The sequence below is a fragment of the Mesocricetus auratus genome, unplaced genomic scaffold, assembly GCF_017639785.1.
Source record: "Mesocricetus auratus isolate SY011 unplaced genomic scaffold, BCM_Maur_2.0 Super-Scaffold_6723, whole genome shotgun sequence".
NCBI lineage: Eukaryota > Metazoa > Chordata > Mammalia > Rodentia > Cricetidae > Mesocricetus > Mesocricetus auratus.
Genome location: NW_024429183.1, coordinates 1,633,508 through 1,660,293, shown reverse-complemented (window position 1 = coordinate 1,660,293; position 26,786 = coordinate 1,633,508). Strand labels below are relative to the sequence as shown.

The 26,786-nt window shown below is 53.1% G+C and overlaps 1 protein-coding gene across 1 annotated transcript in view; it reads left to right on the top strand.

The window, feature by feature from the left end:
- Positions 1-425: 425 nt before the first annotated feature.
- The window catches only part of Znf469 (zinc finger protein 469), a 41,674-nt gene continuing 15,313 nt past the window's right edge, over positions 426-26,786 (top strand). Inside the window, exon 1 of the mRNA XM_040735581.1 lies at positions 426-594. The gene's annotated coding sequence lies outside the window, so the exon portion shown is untranslated. The remainder of the gene's footprint in view (positions 595-26,786) is intronic.

The following is a 26,786-nucleotide window of genomic DNA, read 5'->3' as shown; positions in this document are numbered from 1 at the left end:
TAAACAGGTGTCAGTTGTGACCCTACCTCCTGACCTTTCCAGCCAGAAGCCAGAGGAGGAGGTTTAGTTGCTTTTGGTGGCCCAGGAACTGGGACGACAGAGGGACAGATAAAGCTGCCACTGGAAGCCACACGGTGGAATGGTGGCAGCTGTTGCCAAAGTTGCGCCGCCGAAGCCAGGCTTTCCTCCCAGCGTCGTGCCAGCTGTAGAACTGGCCAAGGAGAGTGGAGGGGGTTTGGTGGCCGGAGAGTTTCCCACCAGGCCGGCGTGGCTAGGTGGATCCCATGAAACCAACACCTAGGAAAAGCCGCGCTAAAAATAGCCGGGGCGGGGCGGGGGGCAAGCGTGTAACCCAAGCCGGGGCGCTGCTGTCGGGCTACGCGTCCGGCCTCCGCGCGAGCGCTGCCCGCGGACCGGCCCGGGAGGCGGCCCTCTCCTCGCACCCCGCCCCAGGCGCAGCGCGGCGGCTCGGTGCCCGGCGGGCGGGCGGGCGACCGGGGCGCTGCGGGCGGAGATGAGCGCTAGGGCTGCGCGGGCCGGGCGCGGGCGCCCCGCGCGTCCCGGGAGCTGGAGCTGCGTGTGGCCCTGGCGGAGGTGAGTCCGCGGCGCTGGAGTTGCGGGGACGGGCGCGGTCACCGCGCTGCGCTGAAGGCGCACGGCCGGCCTCGGGTCCCCACTCGCAGTGAGACTGCTTGCGCCGAGCACCGAACACGGGGCGGCCTGACTGGGGCCCTGGGAGAGCGGTTGACAATGTCGCCGGCGCGTTGCGAAGCGCAGAGCCAGAGTCGCCAGCGCCCTGGAGGGTCGGAGCCACGGGGCTATGGGAGGTGATGCGGTGGCTCATTCATTGCACCCTGGAGCCGTTCATCGGCGACCCCACCGCCGCCAGCTCGGGACATCCTAAGGTCCGATGCCGCGGGCGGGATGGGGTCCTGTTAGGGGACTGGAGGGTCGCCACGCTGTTGCTTCCGCCTGGAGGCCCATCGCGCCCCCACCCACCCTTTACTTTGGGGCAGCTCCGCTAGTGAAGTCCACAGAGTTAAGCTAAGCCGACCGCGGGGACACTGCGCCCCTCGTGGCGATGGCGGGAAGGGGAGGGTATCGGGATTCATCCCGACTTCAGTGGCCGCTCAGACCCTGTCCTGTACCCCGGATCCCGGCCGGGGTGGAGACAGAGATGCACACGGGAGACGGTGGAAACGGGGCAGCTGGGCTGCGGAGTGGGACTCGGGCTCCAGCTGAGGCAATTGGCTGCTTCCCTGCCCGCTGGACTGACCGGACTGTATGGGGACTATGCCACGTGTTACTACTGCATTTAATCTTCAGTCATGAGATGGGTGGGACCCCATGCTCTAGATGAAGAAAGTGAGGGCCGGAGTGGCCCGTGTCGCACAGCTGGAACGCAGCAGCGGTGCTGACAGTGCCTACCCACACTGCCAGTTGACTCTGGTTCAGTTCTGCCTGTTAGAGGGACAAAGGTGTGTTGAGGCCTCTGCTTCCTGCACTGTTCCAACTGTCTTGGCTCAGCCAACACCCAAGTCCGGAAAATAACAAGACAAGCAAGTAAAATGCCTGGACGTATTGACAGGGATAGTTGGGGAGAGCAGGAGCTGGGCAAGAGTTCCTTTAAGATGCCAGCCTTCTTCTGCCAGGAGCTTGGCCTGACAGGTCCCAGACTACTGTACAGAGCCAACAGAGTGTGTCTTCCGAATTGTGAATGGGAGAAGAACAGCCCAGGGTCATTGTGAGGTGGGGCCCGGGTGAGAGCCAGTGAGTGGACTCCCAGCTGGCAGTGTCCCAGGGCCTTATGCAGGTCAGCAAGTCCCAGGACTTCAAAGCCAAAGAGGACTCTAGGGTCATGAACTTACAGACCTCATCAGTGCTCTAGTCTCCTCCAGACCTCACCCTCCAGGTCATTGGCCTGCAGTGATGGAATCTCACTCCTCATTGCAGTGTGGGTCCGCCGGCCTGCCACTGGTTGGGGATCTGTTTAAGTTTGGTCCAGAGCTCCTAGCTGTCAATCATCTGGAGTGACAGGCAGCACATTAAGCTAATTCACAGGGCTGCCCTTGGAGAAAGAAGTTAATAGTATGTCACTTCCTACCAAGTCTTTGGAATGTGTAACTTTCCTGACTTGGCACTGCAGGCCAGGAAGCATCCTGCCACCTGCCCTCAGGAGACATGCCCTCGGTCTCTGCATGCCCCTCACCCTTGCTAAATACCAGGGTGGCCTGGAAGCAGAGGCCAAGTCACACACTTACTGACACTCATCTGCAGCCTGTGCTTCCGAGCCCTCCCACACCCCTTGAGAATTTCATTTCTGTGTCTGCTTCCTCCTTTAGAGCTGTAACCGAGTGTGGGGGCGGGGGAGGGGCATATCTTCAGAAGAGTGCCCAGGATGGGAACATTAGTGACAGGTTGTGTGGCCTTGGGCAAGTCACCAAACCTCTCTGGGCCTGGATAGAAGGATGATGGGAAAGACCAGTGAGGGTGTAAGGTTCCAGCTGATGGTCTACATGGAGGCCAGTAGCCAGGGACACACAACAGTATCGGCGTCTTCTCTTCATCACCGGCCTTCCATCTGCCCACCTTCACCTCGTTTCCTCCAGAACTCCTGGGTGAAAGAGAATGGTGACAGTGAGCTCGCCCTCAGTGCAGACCCCACCCCCCACATCTGCCATGGGGTCCAACCTCAGGGCATTCATTTCCCTTCCTACCTGGGTCAACTCCCATTCTGTCCTTGTCCGCACTGACCATCACCAGAGCAGGTGAAGTGGTGTCCCCTCCCCCAAAGGAACAACACTCCCAACGTGGTCCAGCTCATTTCCAAATAATGTTCTGCTCCCTCTGACTATGACCAACACCCCCAGCCCCATTCTTTGTGGAGCTGACCCAGCATACTCTGACCCAAGCATAGCAGGAAGGGGATACCAAGTGGGATCTGGGCTTTGTGTTGAGGTGAGGTTTCTTTGGCCTCCCGCTTTCTGTTTATGCTTGTCATTCATTCACCCTGGGGCTGGGGCTGGGGCAGTAGAAGCTGTCTAGTGTAATCCTCCAGTCCCATCATGAAGTCTGCCAACAGTCTACCACCTTCAATGGCAGAAAGGTAAAAGTACAACTGCGTGGTTGTTCACTGCACTAGGATGCTTTGGTCACCAAGACTCTACACACCCCAGACTGTTTCCTCCCAGAGGAGTATTTCATCTTATATGTCCAATCCCCACGTTGGCCCAGGGATGTCTGTGCTGTATGTGAGGGGCTGTGTTTGCTTCCAAGGACTGCACTCAGCCTAGTCGATTGTGCATATTGGGAAATGACATCCCTTCCCAGAGACCCAAAGAGTCAAGGCAGCCATCATTTCCGCCTTGGGATTCCTTCCTTGGGTGTTGTCTTTAGTGTACATCTCTTTCCCCATGGTGTGGGGAAGGGTGAGAGGCAGGCAGTGAGGCTCCCCACACCCAGCCAGAGGTGCTGCAGACCTGGACTGGCTGTGGTCAGCAAGGAGTTCCTGCTCCAGATGCTCTTCAGAGCTGATCTCTGCCCGTCTCTGCTGCTGCTGCAGAAGCTTGTACTGAGTCCAAACTGGAGCAAGTGTGCCTGGCAGAGTGGAGCTGGGGGCTGTGACTTGTCTTTAAACCTTATGCTTCCATGTCCAGCCTGGCAGGATTGAAGTGGTCTCTGGGAATTACACTGTTGTTTAAATGGAGCCTGCTCTAGGGAGGCAACGCCCAAGCTAAGCTCTCTTATGAGCATGGAGAGGCTACAGGGAGGCTTGTCTACAGACATTGGCCATGCACCCAACACCCAGCCATTCTAAACCTCCCCATCACCCTCCATTTAAAGGAAAAGGGGTCTGTCTGCTGGGACTGGGAACACAGTTCTCCTCTTTTCCTCTAGGTGACTCTCACCTCCACCCCACCCTGCTCAGTCCTGTTTCTTCCAGATCAGAGGAGCAAGCCCCATGGGTGAGAAGAATTTGAGCTTGGGGGCCTCCAAGCTCCAGGCCTAGTTTCATTTCTCCTGGCCCTTGCAGTATGCAAGACCAGGACAGCTTGGAGCCATGGACTCCATAAAAGTGGCCAGGAATGGGAGGCCACTCTGCCTACCCCCTCCCTGACCTAGGACGCTACCTTACTGAACAGACTGTTTAACTGACTGTGAGAGACCAAAGGCAGGTAAGAGCTATGGTAAATGGCCTCACATGTGAGTGGCTGGAGATGATGCCCAGGAGACAGGCTGAGGAAGCTCCCCCATCCCAGCCCCTCCTGCTGGTGCCAGTGCCAATGGCAGAATGGGGGACATTCCGTCCCCTGGCTGCCTCTCACAGTGTCTGTCCTGTCTTTGGCTGCTCCAGGGCTGGCATCTCAGCCAGCCACCTAACAGAGTCAACATTCATGAGCAGCAGTCAAGGCCCCAACCAGCTGGGGCACTGCAGCCCCTGCAAAATGTGACCGTTAGGAGCGCCCCTGAGCGGCATTTTCCACATTCCTCGGGGGCCACTGGGCCAATTGGCCTTGTGTAAACAGGCTGCTCTGCAGGACCTGGATGTGGCCACTGAGCACCACAGGAGCAGGAGCTTGGAGTGCTGAGACTGTGGCTGTCCAGGCCAGGAGCCAGGCTGCTGGTCTGGTCCTGGAAGAAACAGCCCTTTTGTCAGAGGGTAGGGTGCAAGCTGTGATGGGTACCATCACTGTCCAGGGCAGCCTACAAAGCAGGGTTTTTACCCCCTCACTTAACACACAGAGTGTAAAGTTCTGTGGACTTTAGTATGCTCACAGAGCTGTGCAATCACGATCTAGTTCTAGAACATTCTATCCCCTCCCCCAACTCCTCCCGGCCTCCAGCAATTGCTAATCTCTCTAACTCTATGGATTTGCTTATTCTGGACATTTCATGTACGTACACTCGTACTCTGCGGCTTTCTGTGTCTGGCTTCCCTCATTGAATGTCATGTGTTCATGGAGAGCTGGAGAGGCTCCCTCGGAGCTTCTGCCTGGGTCCGGCTGGACAGTGTCTTGCTTTGGGTAGCATGTGCCTGTCACTGCAGTAAATAAATGCATGGTCATTGTGCATCCTATTGCTATGGACATTTGTGTTCAGATGTTTGTGTAGGCGTATGTTTTCATTTCTCTTGAGTCGTCCCTAGTGAAGGTACTGGGCCCATGGTTGCTCATGAAGAGCCACCAAACTTTGTTTCCCAGCATGCCTGTGCCTGGTCACATCCCCACGAGTCAGTGAACAGTAGGAACCATTTACTCCTTTCTAAGGATGAGGGCCATGGACTCTAGTGAATAATGCATTGTTCAGGGTTGGATTCCCAGTCAGCTCCAGATGGAGACATTAAGGCACTCAGAGAACTCTGAGCCATATCTAAGAGACAGTTCTGTCCTGTAAGAGGCTCTACCCTGTCCCTCCTAAGAGGCTGGAGCCTCCACTTTCTCATGAGACCCCAAGCTACCCAGGAGCCTGGGCCTTGAGGAGGGATACTAGAACATGATCAGAAACCACATCCTGTCAATCCTTCTTGCAGCCTCCTTCAAGGGACCTGACAGCTGACGAGGGTCACTGTGTGTCACAGACAGCGGCTATCAGACGGAGGGGGGGACACTCTGAACTGCCATTGAGTGTGGAAGAGCTTGCACTGCACCTAGACAGGGACTGTCAGAGGTCAGGTGGACTGTTCAAGCCTGTCTCAATCCCAGCGGGTCCTTGATCCATCTTGCAGATCTTGGCCTGGCCCTGGATAATGCACTCAGGAGAGGCAGACCAAGTGGGCAGGATACACACAGCTCTTGGTGAGATATTTGCCCCAAGCTACCCAGTGATAAGTAGTGATGGTCAAGGGGACTAGGCCAGGCTGCCTAAACCCTGTGGGCCTCAGACAGGAGACTGGCACTGCACCACGTGTTCCTGCTGACATAGCCTGGGCAGCCATGCCAGGCGGATATGGGCTTGATAGGGAGAGGTCTGAGGCTTACATGACAGAGCCCTAATGCTGGTGCCAAGCACCGATCTAGGGAGAGCCGGGAAGCCAGGCTGCACTGTTGAGACAAGTGCTGTGACAGGAACACAGGTTGGTTGGGGAGGAGGCACGGAACCAGCACCTCAGTGGGGAAGATGAGGAGAAAGACTCCAAGGGAGTTCTAGGAAATACAGGAAGAACATGACAGCCTTTGGAGCCTGATCCAGTGCAGGGGCTTCCCTACCTTGAGGGTCTAGAGAGTGGCCAGGGGGAGGTGCCGAGACCAGGGCCTGCAGGGACGCTGGGACTCTACACGAGTTGGTCATCTCCCCAGGAGCAGGCTGCTATTGCCCTGTTTTATAGGCGAGGAAACTGAGGAACGGAAGGTGAAGGGACTTGCCAAGACAGATTCATGATGCCTGCCATCAGGAGCCCAGGACCTGTGCATGTGTGCGCAGCTGGAAGGCCCAGGTGCTCTTAGAAGCTCGCACAAAAAGTTTCTCTGTAAAGTGCTGCTCCAGTAGGAACTGATCTAGTGTGAGGCCACCAGATCCATGCTGCGCTTTGTCACCCAGGGCTTGTTCTGTGGGTGTCAGCCCAGGCCCGTGATACCTACTCTGTTCCAACCTGAGAACGGAACACTGTGTGGCCAGGACATACTTCATCCAAAAAGCATGAATGTCTACTTACTATGGCAGGTAGGGGTGTGTGTGTGTGTGTGTAGAGAGAGAGAGAGAGAGAGAGAGAGAGAGAGAGAGAGAGAGAGAGAGAGAGAGAGAGAGAGAGAGAGAGAGAGAGAGAGAGAGAGGTCAACCTCAGGTATTATTCCTCAGCTACAATCCACCTTGCTATTTTGAGACAGGGTCCCTTACTGGCCCAGAATTGGCCGATTCAGCTGGGCTTGCTGACAGGGACTCCACCTGTCACTGCCTCGCCAGTGCTGGGTTTACCAGCACGCACAACCATGCCTGACTTCTTGTGTGTCCTGAGGATGGAAGTCAGGTTCTCATACACCGTGAGCACCTTTTTGACTAAGTCATCGCCCCAGCCCTGGCCATTCATCTTGGCTGCTGTACATAGATAAAGAGTTTTACTTTTCTGTGTGTTGGTGCTGGATGATACATTCTCCTTATAAATCTGTGACTCCACTTGTCGTTATACCTGGTTGGCTCATGGCTTTGTGCTGAGAGTTTCCAGTGCCTTCACCTGCTGACTAACATCCAGGGGTCTGCCTCTTCGTGTTTTTGCTCAGGAATCGCCTGAGCTGCTGGTTGGCCTGCTGCAGGGTGAGGTGTAACACTGCCATTCCCTTTGGAGCAGGTAGCTAACAGAGACCAAGAAGACAGTTCAGTGCCTGAGTACCCAGGAGAGGTTCCCTGGAGCTATAGGTCTCTGAGCTGCATTTTGAAGGATGACGAAAGTTCATGAAGCATTCGTAATAGGACGGAGGAATCCAAACAAAGGAAGCAGCTTGTGCAAAGACCCAGAGATACATCTCTATGGGTCGTCCTGAACTCTTGGTGTTTCTTGTCCACAGCTATTCATGCGCAGCTCCTGTCTGTACCCACACCACTGCCCAAGAACTCAGTCCACACCATCTCTTCTCTGGGTCGCTGTCAGGAATTAGCAAATGGAATGGAATGGAGCTGTGGACCCCATTTTACCACTATCTCTGAAGCCCCAGCAAAGCCCCACTTGTTGAGAGCCTATTTCCTTAACTTCTCAATAGAGAGGAAGGATGGAGCAACTTTTGGAGAACTAAGATGTCCAGAGTGTATGCTGAGACCCAAGGGGACATCCTAGCACCAATGAAGGGGATCAGAAGTATTGTCGGTCAAAGTCACCAAGTCATTCCATGGGAATTTAGGATGCTCTAGATTTATTCATGTGCTGGGAATGTAGTCATCCATGTCTCTCAGCTCTGGCATTCCTGGTCTGGGTAAAGCTCTTAGGACAGCATGCCCAGGTATCTGTGGACCAAGAGAAGCCTCCCAGATTGTGTTGTCTCCATTGCTGTCCTAGGGACATCATGATCATGAAGGAGGCCAGGATCTGCTTTTCAGGCTGACTGACACTACTTACTGGAGAGAAGGCTTCTGGGCCTGCAGAGAACCAAGAGTCTGCATCCTTGTAGGAGGGGCATCACAGCAACCTCTAGGCTTCCCTGAGAAATCTCTCATTTTGGAGCATGGGCAGCTGATCTGGGAATTCTGAGAATGTCCAAACACTCTGAAGGCTCTGGTCAGAGCTGCTCAAAACACAGGATAGTATGCTAAGGTGACCCAAAGACAGAGCTGTGGGTAACAAATGGACATGACAGGAGTAGCTGATGTCTTTGTTGATCCTTTTGATTTTCACACTGGCCCTCTTTCTCACATTCCTGGACCATGACACCAGTTAAGAGCTGTCACCCTTCCGAGTTACAGATCCAATGGGGACCTGGTACAAAGGAGCCTCTGGGTGTGGACGTGTGATGAGTCGGGATGTGGGTGGACAAGTTGGTCCCTACAATCTCAGTAAACATCTGGCCACAGGGCCCGGCAGGAACCTGACCTTGTGGGCACCACTCGGCTGCAGCTGTGACCAGTCTATAAATATATTCTGAACTGAACCAGCCCACATTCATTCCTGCCTCCGCACCCCAAGTGCCCTCCCAGCGGAAGACAGGCCGCCAGGGGCCTTGTGCCTGGCCAGGCAGTCACTCCTGGTGAGTGGGAATATGTCCACCCTGGGGTCAGCTCAGGGCTCACAGCATCCGATTGTTATCTGAGTACCCACAGCCTGCCCAGCACCGGCGTCTGCATTTAGCTTGGGGAAAGGCTCCCGTGCCGGCAGCCTGCTTTTCTTGGATGTCTAGGCTGTGTTTATGCCAGGCTGGAGCCTGGGGAGTAATTAAAGTCTCCAAGGGGCCTGCCTGCCCTGGGTGGCCAGGGTCTGGGCACCAGTGCTGGCAGAGCCAGGGACCCTCTTGGGGAAAGGGGGAAGGTATGTTTGGCCCAGGCTGAGCAGTCAGCATTCGGCAGGAGGGGACTTGGAGTAGGGTCAGCCCTAAAGCCGTGAGCTTTGTTGAAGTACATTACCTCTTGGAACCTCAGGCCCAGCCTTTTTTTGAACAGGCTCAGGCTGGCAGCTGATCTAACAGCATTTACACACTGCAGGCTCACACTAGCACCCCACAAAAAGCAGAGCTTCTACTATGTCACCAGACTCTCTCAGGGGCGTCATAGAGACATGGGTCTAGCCAAGATCACCAGGGCTCCCAAAGCATGAGCAGTGTTGGCCTCAGGCAGGAGGGGCCACATCCTCACCTGCACCAGCTGTGCAAGATGGGTGTGACACCCAGTGTCCTTTCAGAAATTGTAGTGGCCACATGAGGAAAGAGATGGGTGGCAGGGCCTTGGTGGGTGAGATTTATAATAAACCACTTATATTCCACATGGAATCTATATTTTTAAGTATCTGAGCTACGAACTCCCAGCTTTGAGGCAAGGGTCTGTTTGTGTGTGTTGCATCTTGGGAGCCACACATGGCAGGGAGCAATGAGGGGCAGACCTGGGAAGACGCAGGACAGATAGCCCAACCCTGGCCCTTTGGACCGTTGTCACTGGGTGGTTTCCCAGGATGCTGGCTGTGAATTGTCATTAACTTGGTTCTAAAGACCAGCAAACAGCAGTTGTTCAGAGTCAGAGGATCCTAAATCCCACTGAACATGCTAGAGTCTGTTCAGTGTAGCCCCTCTTGCAACCTGTGATCGCTGCAGACATCTGTGTCTACTGCACCCACGAGCCTCTCAGCCTGTGATCCCTGCAGACACCCATGTCTGCTGCACCCGCCACGACCCTCTCAGCAGCCTTTCCTCCCTCCCATTCCACAGGCACCTTTACTACGTCTCAACCTCTCGGCATCTTTATTAGTACCAGCTTTCTATTCCGGCTAGGATCCAGACTTTACTGCCTGCTTGCCTCCTGCAGCTTTGGGATCCCTCCCATGGTTCCCCCAGGAATGAGTTGTCTATAGCAACCTTTCACCTGGAGGGAGCTTCAAATAGAAAGTTTCTCTTATGACTATAGGGAGCCCATTGGGGGCCCAATGGGCAGGCAAATACATACATTTCATATATCCTTTTGAACATGTATACTTACATAGCTGTATGTTATGCATGTTATTACATAAATAACATGTAACTATACATACTGTCATGTATGTGTACTATATATTTTTATGTATTACTTGGGTTATTGAGTTTAAGTATGCCATTCTTGACTATATCATACATTGTGTGGGACTTTGCCCTGATTTTTGGTGCCTGTCCTGTGGCAGGTGACAATAATATGTCACTTCCCACTTGGGAATCAGAGACTGAAGTGAGATGTTCCAGGTTGCATAACCCGCAGACATTCAGGATGACTACCAATGCATAAGCTCTAAAGCCAGTCTCCTGCACTCTGCACGGGTCATCAACAACCCAGGGAAACTACAGGTACTTGACACCTGGGGCGGATCGAAAGTATGTGTCAGCTGGTGTCCTTGGCTTGGATCAGTTAGAAGCAGGTGCCATATCCATAGAGCTCTTGCTTTGTCTTCAGCACCTGTGCCCAAATGCTGTAGCCCTGGCTGTGCAGGTGACCTTGGCAGGGAAGAGTGAGGCCCTCCGATGACCATGGCAGGGAAGAGTGAGGCCCTCCGCTGACTGAGTTCAAATGGCAGGGAAGAGTGAGGCCCTCCACTGACTGAGTTCAAATGGCAGGGAAGAGTGAGGCCCTCCACTGACTGAGTTCAAATGGCAGGGAAGAGTGAGGCCCTCCGCTAACCGTGGCAGGGAAGAGTGAGACCCTCCACTGACAGTGTTCAAATGGCAGGGAAGAGTGAGGCCCTCCGCTGACACTGTTCAAATGGCAGTGACAAGTGAGGTCATCTGCGGCATGACCTCAGGTTCCCACACTCAGTAGGCAGAGGTTCTCAGCAAGCGCCAAGCTCATCTGTCATTTCTAGGACCTGCTGTACGTTTGACCCTGTCTCCTTTCTCTCCATGATCCTGCTCTTTAGTTGGCTGTCCTTGTATTCAGGACTCAAGTATGAACAATAGAAATACAATTCAGACACCACAGAAGGGAAGTTGCCATCTTGTGAGCCCAAGATCCATGCACTGAGTGGGTTTGGACTGAGGTGTATCCAGGTTCCTTAGCAGTGCCGTCAAAATCAGCTGTGTCCTTTGACTCTGCGTGTACCTACTCTAGCTCCAGTCTCTAGAGACTCTCTTCAGGGTAGCTCGGAGACCACACACCTCAAGCAATTGCCCTGATCTGTTATATAAAGCTCTTCTGCAGCCAGCTCCAGGCGCCATCTATTCCTGAGTCCTGCAGTACGGTAGTTCTCCCAGGGCTCCGGGGTGCAAGTGCCCTTCCTCCCCACCCTGCACCCCTTTGTCCCACAATCTCTAAGGCTGTCGCCTTGACTGAGATGGCTGCCATGGAAGACACAATGGTAGCAAAGAGAGGCTGGGTGGTAAATTTCAGTCTCTTGGCATGCCTCTGCTAAACTAGCAATATTGGCATCCTGTGGACATGAATTTAGCATTCATACACATGGGAATGTGTGTCTTCAGTGTGTGAGGTAGACAAATTGAAGGACAGCAATGAGGAAGGCAGGTGGTAGGGAGGGAGACATCAGGGGCATACATCACACAGATGTATGGATAGATAGATGCGTACATAGAGAGACAGACAGACAGCGTTGACAGATGTACAGATGACAAAGGGATAGGTGATTTAAACAATCATTTTGTGGTGGGTACTACTCTATGACCTAAGAGATTTGAACAAAGGTTTCATGGCCTTAGAGTTGAGGGACCCCACTGGAGAGGCCTGGGACTCTGTGCCACAGACCAGTTGGAGCTGCGTGTGGGCACTGTCACCAAATCAACAGTGGTACAGATGCCTGTGCACACCTCCCATTGGGCACAGGCCCCTGGAGATCAGAATTTTGTACCTTCCCTCATGCACCCTGCCAGAGGCTGTTGCAGGTCCACAGGGTGCCCAGCAGCTGAGTGGGCAGAGGCATTCATTAGGCAGCTGCACAAAGCCTGTGAGAAAAGATGAAACAGGAGCCAGACGCTCTTTGTCTAGGAAGAACACACAGGAGCAGGGCCCCGTGCTCAGCTTGGCCTAGCTCTGACACCTGTGTGTGATCCTGCACTCGGGGTCTAGCTCTGTAGCCTCCAGCTCTCTGAAGTGGTAACGGGCGCTGGGTCCTCCTCAGCACTAGCCCTGCTCTCGCACCCGAGACAAAGGATCTGGGAGTGGGACAGATGTGGGTACAGAGCCCCTGTAGTAGACTTCAAGGACAGTTCCTCGGAGATGGCAGCACTAGAGACTGAAACAAGCTCCCTACGGTGGGTGTCTGGGAGCCACACATGACCAGGGAGTGCGTGCATACATGAGCATATGTGAGGGGACATGGCATGCCAGAGATGGTTGCCCTCCAGTGAGCTCCATGGACACAGGAACCTGATGTCTGAATCATCCATGATGTCTACACTGCCCAGAATCTATGCATCTACCACTCAGTGCCTTGGTGAGGGCAGGGGGGGGGTGCTGATAACTACAGCAGCTGCTCCCACTGAAGTCTCAGGATGGGTAAGCCGGAGCCAGGAGCCTAGGCGGCAGCCCCTCTCTCCACGCCCCTCCCCAGGACTCTGCCATGCTGAGCTCAGCAGATAAACAGGAGTCTGGGACACAATGATGTGGTGGGGAGAACACCTTCCATCCCTGCTTTGGCTTCAGGTGGCAGAAGCGTGGTGGCCCTGCCTCAGTGACCTGTGTACTACATAACTTACTCCTATACTTCTCTGGACCCAGATTCTTTTCCAGGAACCCAGGGATTTTTATCATTGCTGCCCCAGAATTAATACAAAAGTCAGATCTTGGAGTCAGGGTGGCATCAAGGAGGCATCTTTATGTGGGGTCAGGTAGCATCTGGGGAAACACTTCCATCCGTTTGTTCCAGAGCCATTGCTGAGGCCCAGAGTCCACAGAAAGCCTTCTGGGATTGCAGACCTGAGTTGGGTTCTAGTTCTACCCCAACCCAAGGGTTGACCCTGAACTTCCATCCTGTGATACGATGGATGGATAATGAATGAGTGGTCCTGAGACATAGCATCTGAGCCCTAACATTTATATGACCCCACCACCAGGAGTCCAGAAAAAACTGTGCACGCCCAGACCAGCAGCTCACAGCCAGGCTAAGGGACTAGCCAGCAGGGACAGCAGCTGCTCTTCCAGATGGAAGGGTGAGAGAGATGGACCCACAGACAGGCCAGGGCCCAGGCTCAGCCTCTGTCTCCCTGGGATCATCCTCCTGCCTGCCAGCCAGGCCAGGAAGGAGCTCCATCTGGGCTGCTGTGGGTCATGGAACCTCCAGGCCAGGGAGCCTGAGATCAGGTTGTTTTGGAGCAGCCCTTTCTCTTAGCTGTGAAAACAGCATTGGCATCAGGAGGGTAGGTGTCACCAACTCCACACAACCTCTTTTAAAACAGAAAAAAAAGTGTATATGTGGTGTGGTATATGTGTGTGTGTGTGTGTGTGTGTAAAGAATGTGTGGATAGGTGAGAACCATCTGCTGGGCACTGTACCAAACACCAGCAGCATAGCAGTGACCCTGTCCCAGGCCCTATCTCTTGGAGCTTCTTGCTGATGCAAATTCACTCTGGTCTTCTTGGGCTAAGGACTTGCTCCTATCCATGCTGAGGTCTTTGCATTCTGAGCAGACACTTCAGCCAGACTACAAATTCACAAATGTACAAGGAAGGACTTTTGGGGAGGAGGGGCCTGTGGGGAGAGGGTGCTACATGGCTGTGCTGCATCTGAAGAGCCCCAGAGAGATGGATGTGTCCCTGTCTCAGTTTACCCTGTGTGGGTTTATGTTTACCCCGGCTTTGACTCCTTTGCAGTTGATGGAGTCTATGCCTGCACCATGCCGGCTTCATCTCCCCATGGGCTGGCTCCCTTAACCACTTCGTTTTACCAGAGGGGAAACTGAGGCTGCAGGGACACTGATTCTATTAAGCTATCCCAGGGCTCTGCTTACCAGTGGCTGTCTGTGGCTGAGAACAGGAAGCACTGCCCGCCAGGGAGATGGCAGCAGAAACTACCAGCCACATATATGAGAACACAAAGCCGGGAAGATAAGAGTCTACAAAAGCTGAGTTTGCTCACAGAGGAGAGGGGCAAGGCGGGACAACAGGATAAAGGAGGCCAAAACATAATTGAGGGTCAAGCTGGTGACCCTCTACAAGGTCCTGTCGCCAGAGTTTCAGGCCTGGTATAGATTCACCCTAGTCTATTGTAAGCCAAGGGTTCACTCCTGTATTTGAAGTGGATGCTTTCCTCTGTATCCCAATGGGGTGAGTGTGTGTCATGGTTGCCCTAGAACAGTCGCTGATGCCCCATCCTAGCTGGCTACGTCTTTCCTGTTTTAAGTCAGTTCAATGGCCTCTAAACCCTCTGGGCAGGTCTTACACATGAACATCTTAACTGAAGTGAAATCAGACAGGCTGGTCATGGTGACCCCTGTCCCACAAACTGCAGACCTGCTGCTGTCTCAAGAGCAGTGGGAGACAGGGAGATCTGTCTACACCTTCATACCTGTAGCTTTTGATTGAGGCAATTCTGACTGCTTCCAGAAACAGCCAGAATCCCCGGTGATGGTTGTTCTCATGTTTTTACTGTAGATTGTTTTTAACCTTTCACAGAAGCAGCCATAGAGGTATTACATGCCTCACACCCAGCCACCAGTCAGATAGGTAGTGCAACCCTGGGACATCTGGCTCCATCTGCTTGTGCTCCTCACTCATTCTGTACGGTTAAGGAACATTAGCAAGGCCAGACTATACTGCTATAGGGAGGCCATATCACTGTAGATTCTTCTGCCAAAACAGCAGGTGCCCTTCAGGGTGTGACAGGCACGAGAGACAGGAGTGTTGACAAGCCACCAGTGTGAGTTGGTCATCTGTGCAGTTTCAACTAGCTCAGTGTCATGGTGACTGTGTCCTAGTGTCCTTTCCTCAGCCTCTTGGAGAGAGGGAGGACCACAAGGAGACCCTGCCCCAGCTATAAGACAGGCCCTGTGACTACCTAGAATCTTCTAGACAAGAGTTCCTGAGCACTCTCACATGGTCCAAGCATAACCAAACGCTTAAGCCTTCTGGCCTTGTGAATGTGGGTGTGGGGCATGGACACCAAGGGACACTATGGAAAGGAGGTACAGATAACCAAGGTGGGACAAACAGGTGTTAAATGAGGTCTAGTGTGGTCGGGAGGCTTAATCCCCATGACAGCCGAGGATGTGTGATAGACCCATGACACAGCAGTGAGTCCCCTGCAGGACACCCTGTGAGTCCCCACATGAGTTCAGGTTAGTTAGACACAGGGAAAAAAGTCATACAACTCAAAGTAAGCTTAGCAGAAAGTATACCATTGACTCAAACTGACTGGCTATGGAGGAGTCCTTCAGGTGTAGCTAAATCCAGGTGCTCAAACATGGACTGAGAGGAGGGATTGGGCAACTCCCAGGAGGAAACTTGAAGTATTGCTGCCAAGCAACAAGGACATGGGAGAGGGAACAAGGGATGGATGGACACAACATAGGGCCTTTTACAGCCATGAGAATATGCCAGGGAGGAAAGAAGGTAGTGTAAGAAGACCCCAGTTCAGGCCCCTGACTGCAGACTGGTGGCCTGGACCACACCCACCCAGCACATGCTTGCAAGCCCACAAGACTGCCCAGTCTTTTGTAGAAGGAGAGAAGTGTCCAGGCTGAGCTTGGGAGCAACTATGGGGTGGGACTAGGCACTGATACCTGTGTGATAGCTGTTCTCGTATTGTCCTGAGTCTCCAGCACTGCTTGTTTCTGACCTGCCTCATTTACCCTCTCACCCAGAACCCAGGGATCATGGCCCAGTGAACCTTGCTAGAGATGGCTTCCAGGGAGTGGGTGCAGACGTCTGCACTGAGGCACATGAGACTGTTGACCATGATCAAGGCACAGCTGGGCCTGCAGACTCCAGGGGAATTTAGAGTGTCCCCTCTCCAGGAAATACCAACCCCAAAGACAGCCCCTCTGCACCTCCATGGTGGGGGACTGCCTCATCTGACCTGTCCCAGGCCCTTCCTTCCAGCCCTTCCCCCACTCCACCACTGCCCAGGCCAGTCCTGCCCTCTGCTATTGGCCCCAGAAGCAGAGAAGCCCTGCAGCTCCATGTGGCCCTGTGTTCCTGACCCCCACCCTGACACACCCCAGAACTCTTGGCAGCTGGAGCGGGCTAACGTGGCTGAATGGCTTTGGGGGACTTTGAAGGAAATTAATGAAAACCAGCTGAGATGTGGGAACTGGGAGGTGGGGAGCCAGGGGCCTTTCCACAGGATGTGGAGGGTACAAAGGCCTCGTAGCTAGAGGTAAAACTGGCAGGGATTGCCCTCCTCAAGTAGGGGGCTGACTACAGGAAATGGGCAGCAGTGTGGTATGTCCTAAGGTCCATGTGTGCATGTGTGTGTACATGTGTCTCACATGACCCTTTACAAGTGTACTCATAGGATGTGTGACTCTAAGGGTGGTCCTGTGTGTGTGCCTCAGTTTACCCTCTATCCAAGGGTGTCCTGCAGCATTTGCTCAGTTGGGTACTACCCTCCTTCCCATTCAGGAGCCTTCTCTGAATGGCTGCCCGCAGGGTCAGGGCCAGCCTGGTCAGCCTGGTCAGCCAGTGCGGTGTTCAGCAGAACATACAGGACTCTTTGGGAGTCTTGACATTATTAAAGCGATCCCTTGCTGTGTCCCTTACACCCGGAGAGTGTAATGTAGTGAGAAGACCTCCAGGTCTATGGGCGCTATCGCCTCCAACTGTGCACACCTGGGTAGCAGAGGGTTCTGATTGGTCTTTGTGGCGTCAGAAGTGATGTCTGTGTTGGTTACTTTCCCATTTCACTGACCACAGTATCTGACAAGAAAAAAAATGGAGGGAGGGAGGGAAGGAGGGAGAGCAGAAGGAAAGAAGGAAGGAAGGGAGGGAGGGAGGGAGGAGGAGGGAGGAAAGGAGGGAGGGAGGAAAGGAGGGAGGGAGGAAAGGAGGAAGGAAGGAAGGAAGGAAGGAAGGAAGGAAGGAAGGAAGAAGAAAGAAAGAAAGAAAGGAAGGGCTTATTTTGACTCGCCCTTGCAAATGGTTGGCTCCCTCCCTTTGTGGTGGGGAGAGCCTGGCGGGCCACTCCATTCATGGCAGTGCGAGTGTGTGGCAGAGGCTGTTTACATCACCACGAGCCAGGAAGCAGAGCGCACAATAGGAACCAGTGGCAGGTACAGCCTTGCACGGCCTGCATCAGTAATCCACCCAGCCAGGCCCTGACTCTTGCAGTTCCTAGAGCCTCTCAAAAAGCTGAACCAAGCATTCAGAGCACGAGTCTATGGTGGTGTTTAGGGTCCTAACCACAGCAGCTTCTGTCTGTGTCAACCCAGCTGGGTCTCCCCTTTTCTTATTGCAATGCCGTATGCCCACCGAGCCAAGAGGAGGCTTTGACTGCCTCCCTGGAACCCCAGGTCTAAGAAAGGCAGCACTGACCAGGCCTCAGCTTCATAGCCAGGTCCAGAATGGCCAGGGCTGAGGAAAGCTGTCATACCCATATTTTCTGATGGCAAAGGGGAGTCTTGGAAGGATGTTTTCATTGGAGCTGGATGTGGCAGCACACACACCTATAATTCCAGCACTCAGGAGACTGAGGCAGAGGGAGGTTCAGATCAGCTCCAGAACTTAGTGAAAACTCGTGTGTGTGTGTGTGTGTGTGTGTGTGTGTGTGTGTGTGTGTGTGTGTGTCTGTATGTGTGTCTGTGTAGTGGGGGGGAGTTTCATGTATCTGAGAATTCCCTCGAACTTCTGATCCAGCTTCACCCATTGAGTGCTGGCATCACAGGTATGCACCAACCCACACATGAGGTTTGCTTTGGGTTTTATTATTGTTGTTTGTTTGTTTGCTTGCTTGCTTGCTTTTTAATGAGGTTCTGAGAATCAAGCCCAGGGCTTCATGCACAAAAGGCAAGCACTCTACCAACTGAGCTACAGCCCCAGGCTTTAACTGTTTTTAAATCGCCCCCTTTAATTTCCCTCCAGTTCTAGGGATGGAACCCAGGTCATCAATCATGCAAAGCAAACAGTTTACTATCTGGTTACACCCTGGCCCCCAAATTACTTTTTAAGTAACCACATCCACTTTTTATTTTTTGAGACAGGGTTTCTCTGTATTGTTTTGGAGGCTGTCCTGGAACTTACTCTGTAGACCAGGCTGGCCTCGAACTCATAGAGATCTGCCTGCTCTGTCTCCCGAGTGCTGGGATTAAAGGCATACACCACCAGCACCCGCACCACATCCACTTTTTAAGTGACCCATTTCTGCCACCCTAGTGCAAATTGGGGCAGATAAATATATAGTGGTGAAGCCACAGCCAGTATCACTGAGAAGTGTCACCCCTGCTGGACAGTGTGCTCCCACAAACTCTAGGAAGCAGAACAGTTTTCAGACCTGTTTGCAGGAGGCACATGAAGCTCAGAGAAGCTGAGTCGGTTGTCTATGGTCACACAGCCAGGAAGTGCAGAGCCTGTTCTTTAACCAGCACCTTCCAAAGATTAGTGGCACAAGTGCATGGGTCCAGAACCCTCTTCTCTGGGTTATCCTATACTTAGTGCCGTGGCTGACATCAGCACCATACCTGTCAGTTGCAGGCAGGTCTGTGTCTGTCTGTGTCAATACATGGCATCCCAGACCTTCCAGGGACTGGGTTCATGAACATGTGCTACCAGGGCTGCCCTCTTGGCCAGTGGGGCTTACCCTCCAGCATGATCGGCTCTGGATCCCCAGGGCTGCAAGCCCTGAAGGCTATAGGTGCACAGACCACCCTGGGATCACCTTTACCCAAGGTGCCTACCCCACTGCTTACATTGGACTCTCATGCCTTGGGGTATGATGTCCCAGGGATCCAGGCAGGTGAGGCCTCCCACAGTTCTATGGTTACCCACTAGGTTTGTGGAGGGGTCTGAGCTGAGTGACTTGTCATGCCTTGGCTCATGGTAGCTGGGCATCTAGTCAGATGTGGCAGCACCATGGAAAGGAGAAGGCCTCAGGCTATTTGTTATTGCACCTGTGACATGGGATCCACTGAGCATGCGTGCCTGGTGTTGGTGCGTGTGCGATGCACTGTGTCTCTTCTAGATCACCACGTGCTGTGAGGACAAGATTGGTTAGAAGAGTTCTCTCCAGTACTCACTTCCCTTTGGACAGAAAATGGAAGAGACAAGTTCACTGTGACTTATTCCCTTTTTGCCCTGGTCGTTAGGAAGCTCCTCCCAAGGTGTATTCTTCCCATTTGTGTTGTGAGCACCTTGTGATCATCTGCACTAAGCTTGCTTTGATACCTTTTGGGCAGAGAGTGTGAGAGCTTTTGAAGAAATGGAGTTGGGGTGAGAGGATTAGGGAGCATGGGGAAAGCTGCCACAGTGGGCCACTGTGGAGACAAGCCTCGAAATTGCCAGATGACTAGAAATCCATCCTGCAGTTATTAATAAAGCACTGGCATCTGCATGGAACTAAACTATAAACTCACTCCTTCTAGAACCCTCTCTCTTTTCAGCTTACTCGTAATCTTGTGGGCTTCTGAGACTGCCCTGCCCTCTTACCTGGGTCCTTCTGTGGGGGGATCAAGCTGGGATCCACCATCTTCACCCAGCTCCCAGGCCTCTGTGCACCCCAGCTCAGCAAACACCCTCCCATTAGAAGAAGAAAACACCACAGAGAAGAAAGGGGGCAGAACAGGAGGGAAAAGGGAGGAGGAAGAAAGAGATCCGCTGGCCCCAGCCAACACAAGCCTATAGGCCACGGAGCTGCCTGTAAGATGAATGTTAGCCTTATTCAGCAGCACCCCATTTCCCTCAAATGGGCCCCTCTGTAGCCGGCTGCTGGGAGCTGGGGCTGAGCCCAGTAAGGGCATCCCTGCTAGGCCCCTCTGCATAAGTGAGCCACATGGCCCATGACTGAAGACTCAGGTCAGTGTGCTGGGTGAGGACATTCCTGGCCTCATTGTGCCTCAGTTTCTTTATCTACAAAAGTGGGGTGGTGACAGAGTCTTGAAGAGCAGAACCAGAGTGGGCATGCAAGATCGGGTCTCAGCTGTACAATCTGTGACTCTGGCAGGACCCATGGCAAGGATGCAGGCTGGAGACCCATCCATCCTGGGGCAGCGGGGAGACCCCAATAGGGAGGAGTGACCTTATAGTAGGAATAGGAAAACCCCATGGTGGGAAGGGAGATGGAAACTCTGAAGAAGGAATAGGGAAACCCCACAGTGTGTGTGGGGGTACTCACTGCTTAGCATGTGGACGACCATAGCAGGGTACAGGAGATGATATGCTTTAGGTTTCATGTGTGCTGCGTGCACATGTGTCATGCGCCCATGTCTTGCATACGATCCCTTGGTACGGGGAGGAAGCCAGTGCCCTGGAGACGGAGCTGGTTGAAACAGGAGGAGCATACACAGGTTGCGTGGCTGCAGTCACAGACTTCGGTGCTAACTGGCTGTGTGAAAGGCTTAGCCTGAGTTCCTGGCAGCTTGGCCAAATCCAGGCTTATAAGTCTGCACAGCCTCCCCACCCCAAGTCCCTGTCACATCCCCAGAGCTTACCCTCAAGGGCCCTTTCTACAGCCTTCTCTGTATGCTGAGTCCCTCTGAGCTCCAATGCATGGACAGCCTACAAAGTGATTTCCCAGTAAAGAACTTCCTGCCCCAGTAGTGGTGTGAATGTCACTAGAACTTTTCGGGATATGACATCCCTTTAAAAGCCAGGAGACCTCTGAGGGTATCCCAGCTGGGCCAGTGGGACCAGTCACAACAATGTCCCATTCCTGAAGAGGGTGTATTGTATAGGTGAATGAATGAATGAGTGAATGATTAGGTGCATGAATGAGTGAGTAAGTGAGAAAGCACAGGTATGTGAGTATGTGAATGAATGGGTGAGTATGTGAGTATGTGAATGAATGAGTGTGTATGTGAATGAATGGATGAATGGGTGAGTATGTGAGTATGTGAATGAATGAATGAATGAATGAATATGTGAGTGAATGAGTATGTGAGTATGTGAATGAATGAATGGGTGAGTATGTGAGTATGTGAATGAATGAGTACGTGAGTATGTGAGTGAATAGGTATGTGAATATGTAAATGAATGAATGAATAAGTGAGTGAGTGTGTGAACAAGTGAATGAGTAGGTGTGTGAATAAATGAGTGAGTGAGGATGTATGTGTCTGAATCGGCTCAGGTGAGGACAGCTGGACCTGTGTGCCCAAAGGAAGGTCATACTAAGCAAACCACAAGCTGAATCCAGACGACAGCTTCGGCCCACACAGTGGTTACTTTGTTTTAGGTGAATCTTTTGCCAGGTTTTAAAATGGGAAGATTTCACTTTAAAACTTGGATTTCAGACTTTTCCTGAACAATCAGGATGCCTGCCCTGTCCTTAGTTTCCTGACAACTACCAGCAGCCTGGGTGCCACAGTGCCCACTGACCAAGCAGGGCCTGGGAAGGGAAAACCCAGAGATGCAGAGAGCCTACCCTGGACACTTCCATAGTCCCAGGGGTAGGTGGGACATCCCTTTGTCCCAAGTAGTGTCCCTGGCAATGGAGGACACAGCTGTGCATACTACACAGAAATGCCATTCCTCAGAACACAGTGGAAAAACAGGTAGACAGACAAACAATTCTAAGTCGGAAAGAAAGGGACCGCAAATGTCTGTCACCCAGAAAAGGTCAGTGCCAGGGAGGCGAGGGTCCCTGGAGATGGGCGGGCTTAGTAGGTGACTTTCACATAGGGACCCAAAGGATGGGAAGAGACGGTGTACAGCCAGCCACACAGACCCATCTCCCCCACTGCAGCCCCTCAGTAGCTCTTGGCATTACAAGCCTTGGTTGCTGGGATATCTAGCCTGCTCAGGGTTCCAAGCCCCAGGTTGCAGAGGAGCCACACAGACAGCAAATTACAGGCTGGGTGGGGCAGCAGCACTGGGAAGGGCTGTGGTAGACCAGAAAAGCTTACAGAGGAAGCTCCAGACTGTGAAGCCTGCTTAGGCCTGGGGAAAATGACATGGTGACAACTCACCCCATCCACCTGTAGGCCCAGGCCTCTGCAAAATCATATATTAGGGGCAAAGTCTTGGGGTATCCTGAAGTGGTGGGGTAGATTTGTAGGTATGTGAGCATTTGGTCAGTTAACAGGCTATGGCATTAGGAGCAGTCTCAAGGCTATGGTCACAGTAGTGGCACCTGATGTGGAGGGGATTTGGGATAAGGAAAGGGGCTCGGGGTCAGCAACTCAGCTGAGGAGTGTATCTGGGAGCAGAGGGCAGCCTGCATTTGTTGTGCAGTTAGGAAAGCCCTGTCTATGAGAGGGAGGGGTCCCTGGGACCTCAGACCCCAGCAGAAGAAGCCATAAGAGCACATGGTATGGATTCCTGCACGTGAGTGTGGGCCATCGAAGACAGCGGAGCAGCCGGAGGAGCCGGGAAGAACACAGCAAAGAGAGGATCTGATAGCCAGTAGGCAGGAGCACTTATGACTATGAGGAACAAACCCATGTGACTCAGCAGGATCAGAAGTCAAGGAGGCCACTAGGAGAGGACAATGGGCAGGCCCTGCAATAGCAACCATTGTGGGAGCCCAGAAGGCTTCCTTTGCTCTCCCAGAATGTGGCCTCCTGTCACTGTTGTGGGCCATCTGGGAGGACGTTCTGGGAGCTCTGAGCAGGTGATTCAGAGTCAGGGTGTGCTGGGCCACCCCTCCCCAGGCTACTGTAGTAAGAGGGCACGTGTGACTTACTGGGCCTTGAGATGAGTGCTGGTTACAGCTGAGCAGAAGCCTTGGCAAAGGGCAGGGACCAAGCCTGGGCTACCTCTGACCATCCTCCATCTACCAAAATGGTCTTTTGAGACCATTTTTGTTCTGTTTGTTTATCTGGAGACAGAGTCTCACTATGTAGCTCTGGTTGTCCTGGAACTCACTATGTAGACCAGGCTGGCCTTGAACTCACAGAGATGAACTCACAGAGATCCATCCGTCTATCTCTGTCTCCTAAGTACTGGGATTAAAGGCATGGGCCACCATGCCTGGCTGAGAATGGCACTCTTAGATGTCCCCATTAGTCATTGATCAGCCAGTCTAGAGGAACAATCCAGGCTTCTAGATTCCAGCTGTCCAGTGATTGAGTGAGACTTCACAACCTTGAAGATAGCTACCATTGAGAAGGCTTCTACTCTGAGCCACGAGGAAGTTCATGTCCCCAGATGCCTTCATTCTCTGCTCTATGGCCTTGGAAGAGTCACTTGCCCTGAGCCTGTTCCTCACCTGAGTAGTGAGGAACAGCAGAATGTTAGAGAAAATGGGTGTGGTAGCTGCCCAGAGATATCCTGGGGCCATTGGTGGCTACAGCTGGGCAAAAGCCTTGACAAAGAACAGGGACAATTCCTGTTGGCAGCCAAACCTAGGCCCACCCACTTTGGCCTCTCAAACCTCAGCCAGGGCCAGCCCCAGAGGACAGAGGGGTAGCAGATAGGTGTGGCTCAGAGCTTCCCATACAGAGGACCTTGTGCCATGGGAGGTACCAGACCCATTTTAGAGCTGAGTACAGTGAGGCCAAGACCCCTAAGCTGGGCCTGCACCACAGAGCTTGCTGGGATGCTGCTGTGAGGAGGGGTGCAGACGTGTCTCCTATGGGAGATCAGGGCCTTCCTCGTGTTCCCAGCCCCTCGGTCTCACTGGGCAGACAGTCCCTGGGATCACAGCCACAGTCCAGGTAGCCTCTGAGACCAGGCTAGCAAGAGGCAGCAATGGCAGCCTGAGAGTGAATTCAGCTGGAGAGAGCACAACCCATGTGACAGCCTCATGACCTGGAACCCACACTTACCGTGCCTCGATTCCTTATCCGTACTTGAGGAATGGACACCTACTTCCAGGAGTGTGGCTGCAACAGGGACACCATGTCGCTCCCTGGACTGATTGCCTGGAGAGGGTTTGTCCTCACACAGTCAGCACTCAGGGGCTTCCTTCCTGGAGCTGGGGCAAGCATGTAGCCCTAAGCAGTGCCAGCCCCCCCCCAACCTGGCCTCCACTCAGCCTTTTCCAGCCCTTGCTGACCCTCGTATCCTCAGGCAACAAAATTATATCACTTTTAGTCGGAAAGTGGTAGGTAGGATCAGGAATGAGATGCAGCAGGAGAACCATAGGCAATCCCCAGGGAGAACGTCAACTTCATTCCTTGGGACACATTTCCTTGCCCAAACACTGCCAGTGGGAACCTCGGGAAGTATACAGGCACAGATGATCACCTGGTTACATTGTTCCAGAGGGGTGACTCTTAGAGACTGAAAATACTGTCCCCTGTTATTTGTCATAGGTACCCTCAGCCCCCTTTATCCTGGCTTGGATAAAGTCTCAAGCCTCCAGGAAGGAGGGAAGACAGCCCAGGTCACCCCATGCCCACTTCTTCACCGTGTCTCACGCCAAATCCTGAGACTGTGTGTGGCATCATTCAGGCTTCCTACTGCATTCCCAGAGCCAGCCTAGGGCTCTAGTCTCATCACCACAGATAAGACAACTGGGAGAGCCAGGCAGCACAGCCAGTATGAAGGCACCCTGGGCTGTCACACCAGGTGCTGGACTTGTGGAAGGCAGGTGTAGCCTCCTCAGTGAACAGATGTCCACACCAGACCCTATGAGCAGCTGTCCTAGAGCAGGATCCACTATAGGATCCTCACTTGGAGTTCCCGGGACCACTGAGCCCAACCTCACCTCTGCATGGCAGAGAATCTTCAAGATGGCAGTGGGAAATGGTGTTGGGGCTAAGCTTGGTATTGACAGTAAGAAGTGAGCTGTGTGCCAAATCACATGCTCCTTGCCATTGGGTACGTCTAGACACAGGGTTAACCCTATGCTCCTGGTGCCTAAGAAGTATAAGTGACTGGCATGCGCCTTGGAGAGCCAAATCATGACCTTAAGCTGTTGCAGCGCTCACTCTGGTCAGAGAGGGCTTCCTAGAGATGTTGGTGCCTGATCTGAAGGCTGGTCCTGGGAAGCTGTGTGGTTAGCTGAGGAGCCTGGGTGCAGAGTCACTGAGTAAGGTTCCAGCAGGCTGGTGCACAGCTGATGTGTGGCTTCTGGGTGGGCAAAGCATCCACTCTCAGGACCAGCATCATGCCTGTGTAGCACAAAGGGATGAGGAGAGGGTGGCTGGTACCTGGCCTTGCCCTATGCCAGCTCTCAGCTATTTGGGCAGCAGTGTGGTCCTGCCTTCAAGCAGGAATCTTGCCTTCCCCACTGCTCCTCCTTGTCATCTTGGACAACATTATTGTGTCCCCCTCACACACTCCCTTATCTCCCTCCTGCTAAAGGATCTCAAATATGCACCCTGATAAGGCAGCACAGACCCTGCTTCCCAGCCCCTTCCCAATGCAGGCCTCTACTTTCCCCAGAGTAATTAAGATAAATGCAGCCGATAATGTGCACCGTACTCTTAAGCATACCCTCTGGGCCACATCTCAGATATAATTTTACCTGCAGAGGTTTATCTGAGTGCTCGGGTAACAGTTTGTAAGGAAAGCGGCAGCGTTTGAAGAAACAGGAAAGGGGAATCGCTGAAAGAAACATCAAGGCACTGCATCTACAGTCCCTCTCCCCCCCCCTCCCCGACACTGGGCAGCCCAGGCAGCTGAGAGAAAAGGAATGCCCCACCCCTCCAGGGATGCTGGGGCCAGCTGGGGATCTGGGGCTTGAATCTCTCCTCTGGTTCAAAAGGGTCCTGGTCTGCTGAAACTCACACCAACACTACAGCACCCAGAGGCTTTGCCAGGAGCCCAGGCAGGGGAGACCCATCCTCATGCTGCCTATGGTTCTTGCACCTGGACTTGGGAGTCAGGGTTGGTGCTCTAGCCCTAGGGTGCTGATGGCAGAATATAGGTACAAAGACCAAGGACAGTGTAGATTGAGTTTTGCCACTGGCTGAACAAGTGGACCTGGGACCATGTTTTGGAAAGGTGGCTCAGTGGTTAGAAGCACTGGTTCCTCTTCCAGAGGTCCTGAGTTCAATTCCCAGCAACCACATGGTGGCTCACAACCATCTGTAATGAGATATGGTGCCTTCTTCTGGTATGCAAGCAAACATGTGGGCAGAACACTGTACACATAAATAAATCTTTAAAAATTTGTAAAACAAACAAACAAAAAAAAAATCTGGGACCAGCCAGGATGGGAAAGGATCAGGTGCTGAGACAGGGACTCCAGGCTTTGTTGGGTGTAAGAAACAGTAAAGGAAGGATACATTCTGCCTGCATTTATATGACTGCTTGATAGTGTTTCCACTGTGTCATCTTAGGCAAGTCACAGACCTCTCTGAGCCCTGATTTCTGCCATCTATAGCTGTTTGCTTCCTATTTTTATAGTAATCTGGAAGCCCCTAATCAGCCACACCTCAAGCCTGCCTGGCACAGCATCTGATGCAGGGACAGACTAGTGGATGAAGGAGGATGAAGGAGGATGGATGGATGGGTGAAGGATGATGGGTGAATAGATGGATGGATGGGTGGATGGATGGATGGATGGGTGGGTGGGTGGATGGATGGTGGGTAGACGGGCGGATCAATGGTAGGTGGGTGAATGATAGGTGATGGATATTGGGTGGGTAAATAGAGTTCTGCATGGCCCCCAGCCAGTCTCCACCTCTTCTAGCCTCTGTTGCCCTTCTCAGAAAA